An 11,548-nucleotide genomic window follows, 5' to 3' on the forward strand; every position below is an offset into this window, starting at 1 on the left:
TGGACGTCGGTGGAGCATCAGGGGGCCCATGAGGCAGGGGGGCGTGCCCAGGGGGTAGGGCGCGCGCCCCACCCTCATGGACAGGTGGAGGCCCCCTGACGTGGATCTTTCTTCCAGTATGTTTTATATATTCCAAAATAATTCTACGTTGATTTTCAGGTCATTCCGAGAACTTTTATTTCTGCACAAAAATAACACCATGGCAGTTTTGCTGAAAACAGCATCAGTCCGGGTTAGCTCCATTCAAATCATGCAAGTTAGAGTCCAAAATAAGGGCAAAAGTGTTTGGAAAAGTAGATACGACGGAGACGTATCAGTGCGTGCTTTCGTCCGCGATGTGTCCCCGGGCTTGGCCGCATCGTCAACAACATCTCCTTTCCGGCGCACCACTATTTCGACACCACTGCGCCCATGCTAACTCGGCGCCCCATTGCGCCCGCGGCTCCATGGCGACTTCCTCGACACCGGCCACCCCGACTTGACATCGACAACGGCATTCTTCGCACGGCTACCTCGACCACGGCTCCACCACTCACGCTCTCGGCTACATCGACAAACTACCGCCTCCTTGAGCAACCTCATCGGTTTCCACTCCAGCCACGACTCCGCGATGCATCGACCGTTACGACTGTGGGGGTGTCCTGAAGGAAATATGCCCTAAAGGCAATAATAAAGTTGTTATTTATATTTCCTTATATCATGATAAATGTTTATTATTCATGCTAGAATTGTATTAACCGGAAACTTAGTACATGTGTGAATACATAGACAAACAGAGTGCCCCTAGTATGCCTCTACTTGACTAGCTCGTTAATCAAAGATGGTTAAGTTTCCTAGCCATGGACATGTGTTGTTATTTGATGAACGTGATCACATCATTAGAGGATGATGTGATGGACAAGACCCATCCATTAGCTTAGCATAATGATTGTTCAGTTTTATTGCTACTACTTTCTTCATGACTTATACATGTTCCTCTGATTATGAGATTATGCAACTCCCGAATATCGGAGGAACACCTTGTGTGCTGTCAAACGTCACAACGTAACTGGGTGATTATAAAGATGCCCTACAGGTGTCTCCAATGGTGTTTGTTGAGTTGGCATAGATCGAGATTAGGATTTGTCACTCCGTCTATCGGAGAGGTATATCTGGGCCCTCTCAGTAATGCACATCACTATATGCCTTGCAAGCAATGTGACTAATGAGTTAGTTGCGGGATGATGCATTATGGAACGAGTAAAGAGACTTGCCGGTAACGAGATTGAACTAGGTATTGAGATACCGACGATCGAATCTCGGGCAAGTAACATACCGATGACAAAGGGAACAACGTATGTTGTTATGCGGTTTGACCGATAAAGATCTTCGTAGAATATGTAGGAACCAATATGAGCATCCAGGTTCCGCTATTGGTTATTGACCGGAGATGAGTCTCGGTCATGTCTACATAGTTCTTGAACCCGTAGGGCCGCACGCTTAACGTTCTGTGACGATTTGTATTATGAGTTATGTGATTTGATGACCGAAGTTTGTTCGAAGTCCCGGATGAGATCGGGGACATGACGAGGAGTCTCAAAATGGTCGAGACGTAAATATCGATATATTGGAAGGCTATATTCGGACACCAGAAAGGTTCCGAGTTATTCGGGTATTTTTTGAAGTACCGGAGAGTTACGGGAATTAGTATTGGGCCTTAATGAGCCATACGGGAAAGGAGAGAAAGGCCTCAAGGGTGGTCGCGCCCCTTCCCCATGGACTGGTCCGAATTGGACTAGGGAAAGGGGGCGCCCCCTTCCTTCCTTCTCCTTCTCCCTTCCCTTTTTCCTATTCCATGTGGGAGGTGGAATCCTACTAGGACTAGGGAGTCCTTCTAGGACTCCACACTTTAGGGGCGCCCTATGAGGGCCGGCCTCCTCCTCCCTCCATCCTTTATATACGTGGCCAGGGGGCACCCCATAGACACACAAGTTGATCATTGATCTCTTAGCCGTGTGCGGTGCCTCCCTCCACCATAATCCACCTCGGTCATATTGTAGCGGTGCTTAGGCGCAACCCTATTTCGGTAGCATCATCAAGATCGTCACCACGCCGTCGTGCTGACTGGAACTCTTCCCCCGCACTTTGCTGGATCGGGTCGGGGATGCGTCATCGAAGCCTGAACGTGTGCTAGAACTCGGAGGTGCCAGTGAAGACGTACGACTACATCAACCGCGTTGTCATAACGCTTCCGCTTCGGTCTACGAGGGTACGTAGACAACACTCTCCCCTCTCGTTGCTATGCATCACCATGATCTTGCGTGTGCGTAGGAAATTTTTTGAAATTACTACGTTCCCCAACAGTGGTATCAGAGCCTAGGTTTTATGTGTTGATGTTATATGCACGAGTAGAACACAAGTGAGTTGTGGGCGATATAAGTCATACTGCTTACCAGCATGTCATACTTTGGTTCGGCGGTATTGTTGGACGAAGCGGCCCAGACCAACATTACGCGTACGCTTACGCGAGACCGGTTCTCCCGACGTGCTTTGCACAAAGGTGGCTAGCGGGTGACAGTTTCTCCAACTTTAGTTGAACCGAGTGTGGCTACGCCCGGTCCTTGCGAAGGTTAAAACAGCACCAACTTGACAAACTATCGTTGTGGTTTTGATGCGTAGGTAAGATTGGTTCTTGCTTAAGCCCGTAGCAGCCACGTAAAACTTGCAACAACAAAGTAGAGGACGTCTAACTTGTTTTTGCAGGGCATGTTGTGATGTGATATGGTCAAGACATGATGCTAAATTTTATTGTATGAGATGATCATGTTTTGTAACCGAGTTATCGGCAACTGGCAGGAGCCATATGGTTGTCGCTTTATTGTATGCAATGCAATGCGCTGTAATGCTTTACTTTATCACTAACGGTAGCGATAGTCGTGGAAGCATAAGATTGGCGAGACGACAACGATGCTACGATGGAGATCAAGGTGTCGCGCCGGTGACGATGGTGATCACGACGGTGCTTCGAAGATGGAGATCACAAGCACAAGATGATGATGGCCATATCATATCACTTATATTGATTGCATGTGATGTTTATCTTTTATGCATCTTATCTTGCTTTGATTGACGGTAGCATTATAAGATGATCTCTCACTAATTATCAAGAAGTGTTCTCCCTGAGTATGCACCGTTGCGAAAGTTCTTCGTGCTGAGACACCACGTGATGATCGGGTGTGATAGGCTCTACGTTCAAATACAACGGGTGCAAAACAGTTGCACACGCGGAATACTCAGGTTATACTTGACGAGCCAAGCATATACAGATATGGCCTCGGAACACGGAGACCGAAAGGTCGAGCGTGAATCATATAGTAGATATGATCAACATAGTGATGTTCACCAATGAAACTACTCCATCTCACGTGATGATCGGACATGGTTTAGTTGATTTGGATCACGTGAATCACTTAGAGGATTAGAGGGATGTCTATCTAAGTGGGAGTTCTTAAGTAATATGATTAATTGAACTTTAATTTATCATGAACTTAGTCCTGGTAGTATTTTGCAAATTATGTTGTAGATCAATAGCTCGCGTTGTTGCTTCCCTGTGTTTATTTTGATATGTTCCTAGAGAAAATTGTGTTGAAAGATGTTAGTAGCAATGATGCGGATTTGGATCCGTGATCTGAGGTTTATCCTCATTGCTGCACAGAAGAATTATGTCCTTGATGCACCGCTAGGTGACAGACCTATTGCAGGAGCAGATGCAGACGTTATGAACGTTTGGCTAGCTCAATATGATGACTACTTGATAGTTTAGTGCACCATGCTTAATGGCTTAGAATCGGGACTTCAAAGATGTTTTGAACGTCATGGACCATATGAGATGTTCCAGGAGTTGAAGTTAATATTTCAAGCAAATACCCGAGTTGAGAGATATGAAGTCTCCAACAAGTTCTATAGCTAAAAGATGGAGGAGAAATCGCTCAACTAGTGAGCATGTGCTCAGATTGTCTGGGTACTACAATCGCTTGAATCAAGTGGGAGTTAATCTTCCAGATAAGATAGTGATTGACAGAATTCTCTAGTCACCATCACCAAGTTAGTAGAACTTCGTGATGAACTATAATATGCAAGGGATAACGGAAACAACTCCCAAGCTCTTCGTGATGCTGAAATCAACGAAGGTAGAAATCAAGAAAAACATCAAGTGTTGATGGTTGACAAGACCACTAGTTTCAAGAAAAGGGCAAAGGGAAGAAGGGGAACTTCAAGAAGAACGGCAAGCAAGTTGCTGCTCAAGTGAAGAAGCCCAAGTCTGATCCTAAGCCTGAGACTAAGTGCTTCTACTGCAAAGGGACTGGTCACTGGAAGCGGAACTACCCCAAGTGATTGGCGGATAAGAAGGATGGCAAAGTGAACATAAGTATATTTGATATACATGTTATTGATGTGTACTTTACTAGTGTTTATAGCAACCCCTCAGTATTTGATACTAGTTCAGTTGCTAAGATTAGTAACTCGAAACGGGAGTTGCAGAATAAACAGAGACTAGTTAAGGGTGAAGTGACGATGTGTGTTGGAAGTGGTTCCAAGATTGATATGATCATCATCGCACACTCCCTATACTTTCGGGATTAGTGTTGAACCTAAATAAGTGTTATTTGGTGTTTGCGTTGAGCATGAATATGATTTGATCATGTTTATTGTAATACGGTTATTCATTTAAGTAAGAGAATAAATTGTTGTTCTGTTTACATGAATAAAACCTTATATGGTTACACACCCAATGAAAATAGTTCGTTGGATCTCGATCGTAGTGATACACATAAACATAATATTGAAACCAAAAGATGCAAAGTTAATAATGATAGTGCAAACTTATTTGTGGCACTGCCGTTTAGGTCATATTGGTGTAAAGCGCATGAAGAAACTCCATGTGTGGCACTGTCGTTTAGGTCATATCGGTGTAAAGCGCATGAAGAAACTCCATACCGATGGACTTTTGGAACCACTTGATTATGAATCACTTGGTACTTGCGAACCGTGCCTCATGGGCAAGATGACTAAAACACCGTTCTCCGGTACTATGGAGAGAGCAACAGATTTGTTGGAAATCATACATACCGATGTATGTGGTCCGATGAATATTGAGGCTCGTGGCGGATATCGTTATTTTCTCACCTTCACAGATGATTTAAGCAGATATGGATATATCTACTTAATGAAACATAAGTCTGAAACATTTGAAAAATTCAAAGAATTTCAGAGTGAAGTTGAAAATCATCGTAACAAGAAAATAGAGTTTCTACGATCTGATCGTGGAGGAGAATATTTGAGTTACGAGTTTGGTGTACATTTGAAAAACTGTGGAATAGTTTCGCAACTCACGCCACCCGGAACACCACAGCGTAATGGTGTGTCCGAACGTCGTAATCGTACTTTACTAGATATGGTGCGATCTATGATGTCTCTTACTGATTTACCGCTATCGTTTTGGGGTTATGCTCTAGAGACGGCTGCATTCACGTTAAATAGGGCACCATCAAAATCCGTTGAGACGACGCCTTATGAACTGTGGTTTGGCAAGAAACCCAAAGTTGTCGTTTCTTAAAGTTTGGGGCTGCGATGCTTATGTGAAAAAGCTTCAACCTGATAAGCTCGAACCCAAATCGGAGAAATGTGTCTTCATAGGATACCCAAAGGAAACTGTTGGGTACACCTTCTATCACAGATCCGAAGGCAAGACATTCGTTGCTAAGAATGGATCCTTTCTAGAGAAGGAGTTTCTCTCGAAAGAAGTGAGTGGGAGGAAAGTAGAACTTGACGAGGTAACTGTACCTGCTCCCTTACTGGAAAGTAGTTCATCACAGAAAACTGTTTCAGTGACACCTACACCAGTTAGTGAAGAAGCCAATGATAATGATCATGAAACTTTAGATCAAGATACTACTGAACCTCGTAGATCAACCAGAGTAAGATCCACACCAGAGTGGTACGGTAATCCTATTCTGGAAGTCATGCTACTAGATCATGATGAACCTACGAACTATGAAGAAGCGATGGTGAGCCCAGATTCCGCAAAGTGGCTTGAAGCCATGAAATCTGAGATGGGATCCATGTATGAGAACAAAGTATGGACTTTGGTTGACTTGCCCGATGATCGGCAAGCAATTGAGAATAAATGGATCTTTAAGAAGAAGACTGACGCTGATGGTAATGTTACTGTCTACAAAGCTCGACTTGTCGCAAAAGGTTTTCGGCAAGTTCAAGGGATTGACTACGATGAGACCTTCTCACCCGTAGCGATGCTTAAGTCTGTCCGAATCATGTTAGCGATTGCCGCATTTTATGATTATGAAATTTGGCAGATGGATGTCAAAACTGCATTCCTGAATGGATTTCTGGAAGAAGAGTTGTATATGATGTAACCGGAAGGTTTTGTCGATCCAAAGGGAGCTAACAAAGTGTGCAAGCTCCAGCGATCCATTTATGGACTGGTGCAAGCCTCTCGGAGTTGGAATAAACGTTTTGATAGTGTGATCAAAGCATTTGGTTTTATGCAGACTTTTGGAGAAGCCTGTATTTACAAGAAAGTGAGTGGGAGCTCTGTAGCATTTCTGATATTATATGTGGATGACATATTGCTGATTGGAAATGATATAGAATTTCTGGATAGCATAAAGGGATACTTGAATAAAAGTTTTTCAATGAAAAACCTCGGTGAAGCTGCTTACATATTAGGCATTAAGATCTATAGACATAGATCAAGACGCTTAATTGGACTTTCACAAAGCACATACCTTGACAAAATTTTGAAGAAGTTCAAAATGGATCAAGCAAAGAAAGGGTTCTTGCCTGTGTTACAAGATGTGAAGTTGAGTAAGACTCAATGCCCGACCACTGCAGAAGATAGAGAGAATATGAAAGGTGTTCCCTATGCATCAGCAATAGGATCTATCATGTATGCAATGCTGTGTACCAGACCTGATGTGTGCCTTGCTATAAGTTTAGCAGGGAGGTATCAAAGTAATCCAGGAGTGGATCACTGGACAGCGGTCAAGAACATCCTGAAATACCTGAAAAGGACTAAGGATATGTTTCTCGTATATGGAGGTGACAAAGAGCTCACCGTAAAAGGTTACGTTGATGCAAGCTTTGACACTGATCCGGACGATTCTAAATCGCAAACCGGATACGCGTTTACATTAAACGGTGGAGCTGTCAGTTGGTGCAGTTCTAAACAAAGCGTCGTAGCGGGATCTACATGTGAAGCGGAGTACATAGCTGCTTCAGAAGCAGCGAACGAAGGAGTCTGGATGAAGGAGTTCATATCCGATCTAGGTGTCATACCTAATGCATCGGGTCCAATGAAAATCTTTTGTGACAATACTGGTGCAATTGCCTTGGCAAAGGAATCCAGATTTCACAAAAGGACCAAACACATCAAGAGACGCTTCAACTCCATCCGGGATCTAGTCCAGGCGGGAGACATAGAGATTTGCAAGATACATACGGATCTGAATGTGGCAGACCCGTTGACTAAGCCTCTTCCACGAGCAAAACATGATCAGCACCAAGGCTCCATGGGTGTTAGAATCATTACAGTGTAATCTAGATTATTGACTCTAGTGCAAGTGGGAGACTGAAGGAAATATGCCCTAGAGGCAATAATAAAGTTATTATTTATTTCCTTATAATCATGATAAATGTTTATTATTCATGCTAGAATTGTATTAACCGGAAACATAATACATGTGTGAATACATAGACAAACAAAGTGTCACTAGTATGCCTCTACTTGACTAGCTCGTTAATCAAAGATGGTTAAGTTTCCTAGCCATTGACATGGGTTGTCATTTGATTAATGGGATCACATCATTAGGAGAATGATGTGATTGACCTGACCCATTTCGTTAGCTTAGCACCCGATCGTTTAGTATGTTGCTATTGCTTTCTTCATGACTTATACATGTTCCTATGACTATGAGATTATGCAACTCCCATTTACCGGAGGAACACTTTGTGTGCTACCAAACGTCACAACGTAACTGGGTGATTATAAAGGTGCTCTACAAGTGTCTCCGAAGGTACTTGTTGGGTTGGCGTATTTCGAGATTAGGATTTGTCACTCTGATTGTCGTAGAGGTATCTCTGGGCCCTCTCTGTAATGCACATCACTTAAGCCTTGCAAGCATTGCAACTAATGAGTTAGTTGCGGGATGATGTATTACGGAACGAGTAAACAGACTTGCCGGTAAACAAGATTGAACTAGGTATTGAGATATCGACGATTCGAATCTCGGGCAAGTAACATACCGATGACAAAGGGAACAACATATGTTGTTATGCGGTCTGACCAATAAAGATCTTCGTAGAATATGTGGGAGCCAATATGGGCATCCAGGTCCCGCTATTGGTTATTGACCGGAGACGTGTCTCGGTCATGTCTACATTGTTCTCGAACCCGTAGGGTCCGCACGCTTAAGGTTACGATGACAGTTATATTATGAGTTTATGCATTTTGATGTACCGAAGGTTGTTCGGAGTCCCGGATGTGATCACGACATGACGAGGAGTCTCGAAATGGTCGAGACGTAAAGATTGATATATTGGAAGCCTATGTTTGGATATCGGAAGTGTTCCGGGTGAAATCGGGATTTTACCGGGTTACCGGGAGGTTACCGGAACCCCCCGGGAGCCATATGGGCCTTCATGGGCCTTAGTGGAAAGGAGAAAGGGGCAGCCCAAGGTGGCTGCGCACCTCCCCCCTCCCCTAGTCCTATTAGGACTAGGAGAAGGTGGCCGGCCCCCCTCTCTCCCTTTCCCCCCCTTGGGAATCCTAGTTGGAATAGGATTGGGGGGGAGTCCTACTCCCGGAAGGAGTAGGACTCCTCCTGCGCCCTCCTCCTGGCCGGCGCCCCCCTCCCCCTTGGCTCCTTTATATACTGAGGCAGAGGCACCCCAGAAACACACAAGTTGATCCACGTGATCTATTCCTTAGCCGTGTGCGGTGCCCCTGCCACCATATTCCTCGATAATACTGTAGCGGAGTTTAGGCGAAGCCCTGCTGCTGTAGTTCATCAAGATCGTCACCACGCCGTCGTGCTGACGGAACTCTTCCCCGACACTTTGCTGGATCAGAGTCCGGGGATCGTCATCGAGCTGAACGTGTGCTCGAACTCGGAGGTGCCGTAGTTTCGGTGCTTGATCGGTTGGATCGTGAAGATGTACGACTACTTCCTCTACGTCGTGTCAGCGCTTCCGCAGTCGGTCTGCGTTGGGTACGTAGACAACACTCTCCCCTCTCGTTGCTATGCATCACATGATCTTGCGTGTGCGTAGGAATTTTTTTGAAATTACTACGAAACCCAACAGAGAAGGTGCCTTCTAGGGGAATCTCCCTCGCCAGCTCTCGTTCGTGACACTCGACGTCCCCCGCGCAATGCATGCCGGTCAAAACCATGCATGCATGGACGCGTTCACGGCCTCTTTGACGTACGTCTGTGCCCACCACAACTTCTGCGAGTGCCAGCGTGGCCGTGCCAATTCCATGGCCATCAAGGTCATCGACCTCCACTTCTTCCTGTCGTCGGCCTGTCATCTGAGCTCCAACGCCAGCGTCGTCCAAGACGTCATCAACCACGGCAAGACCAGACGCCTCGCCTTCCAAGTATCCCCGCCCCCGAGGTAAACTCTGGACCGCAGATCCCTGAGCTAGGGCAGCAGTTCATGTCCTTCTCCTGCTCCTACTAGCCGGCCTTCCGCTCGCTCACGAGGCTGCGCCTTAAGAGCCTTGCGTTCGGGGACTCCGACGTCCCCAGCCTCATTGCTGCTTCCGATAAGCTCGAGCATCTCAACATGAACTCCTGCGGACTGGTCGATCAGCACCACGTGCTAAAGATTGACACACCGTGTTCTGGGATCCAGGAGCTTGAGTTTATGCACTTCCATTGCAAGCGGATCGACCTCATCTCCGTCCCTGGGCTCAGTACGGCATTGTGCCATTCTTGGCGCTCCAAGAACCTCCCCGTGCGCTTTGGCTACGTTCCACAGCTTCGTCAAGTCAGCCTCGCCTGTAAGGCCAAGGCGTGGTAGGTGCCCTTCCTGCTCACCAAAGTGCTTCTCAAGAAGGAGTGCAAATAACCTGTTGAAATTGCATCTCAATTTTCGCCACCAAATGGTAAAAGCTAATTTTCTTCTGCACACATATCATATATTGCTACCTCTTGAGCATTGCGTTGGTTTTCCTTTGAAGAGGAAAGGGTGATGCAACAAAGTAGCGTAAGTATTTCCCTCAGTTTTTGAGAACCAAGGTATCAATCCAGTAGGAGGCCGCGCACAAGTCCCTCGCACCTACACAAACAAATAAATCCTCGCAACCAACGCGATAAGGGGTTGTCAATCCCTACACAGTCACTTACGAGAGTGAGATCTGATAGATATGATACGATAATATTTTTGGTATTTTTATGATAAATATGCAAAGTAAAATAAATGGCAAAGGAAATAACTAAGTATTGGAAGATTAATATGATGGAAGATAGACCCGGGGGCCATAGGTTTCACTAGTGGCTTCTCTCAAGAGCATAAGTATTTACGGTGGGTGAACAAATTACTGTTGAGCAATTGACAGAATTGAGCATAGTTATGAGAATATCTAGGTATGATCATGTATATAGGCATCACGTCCGAAACAAGTAGACCTACTCCTACCTACATCTACCACTATTACTCCACACATCGACCGCCATCCAGCATGCATCTAGAGTATTAAGTTCAAGAGAACAGAGTAACGCTTTAAGCAGATGACATGATATAGAGGGATAAACTCATGCAATATGATATAAACCCCATCTTGTTATCCTCGATGGCAACAATACAATACGTGCCTTGCTGCCCCTACTGTCACTGGGAAAGGACACCGCAAGATTGAACCCAAAGCTAAGCACTTCTCCTATTGCAAGAAAGATCAATCTAGTAGGCCAAACCAAACTGATAATTCGAAGAGACTTGCAAAGATAACCAATCATACATAAAAGAATTTAGAGAAGATTCAAATATTGTTCATAGATAAACTTGATCATAAACCCACAATTCATCGGTCTCAACAAACACACCGCAAAAGAAGATTACATCGAATAGATCTCCACAAGAGAGGGGGAGAACTTTGTATTGAGATCCAAAAAGAGAGAAGAAGCCATCTAGCTAATAACTATGGACCCGTAGGTCTGAAGTAAACTACTCACACTTCATCAGAGGGGCTATGGTGTTGATGTAGAAGCCCCCTGTGATCGATGCCCCCTCCGACGGAGTTCCGGAAAAGGCCCCAAGATGGGATCTCGTGGATACAGAAAGTTCCGGCGGTGGAATTAGGGTTTTGGCTCCGTATCGGGTAGTTTGGGGGTACGTGGGTATATATAGGAGGAAGGAGTACGTCGGTGGAGAAACAGGGGGCCCACGAGGGTGGAGGGCGCGCCTGGGGGGGGTAGGCGCCCCCCTACCTCGTGCCTTCCTCCGTTGATTGCTTGACGTAGGGTTCGAGTCCTCTGGATCATGTTCGTTT

The sequence above is a fragment of the Triticum urartu genome, chromosome 1, assembly GCF_003073215.2.
Source record: "Triticum urartu cultivar G1812 chromosome 1, Tu2.1, whole genome shotgun sequence".
NCBI lineage: Eukaryota > Viridiplantae > Streptophyta > Magnoliopsida > Poales > Poaceae > Triticum > Triticum urartu.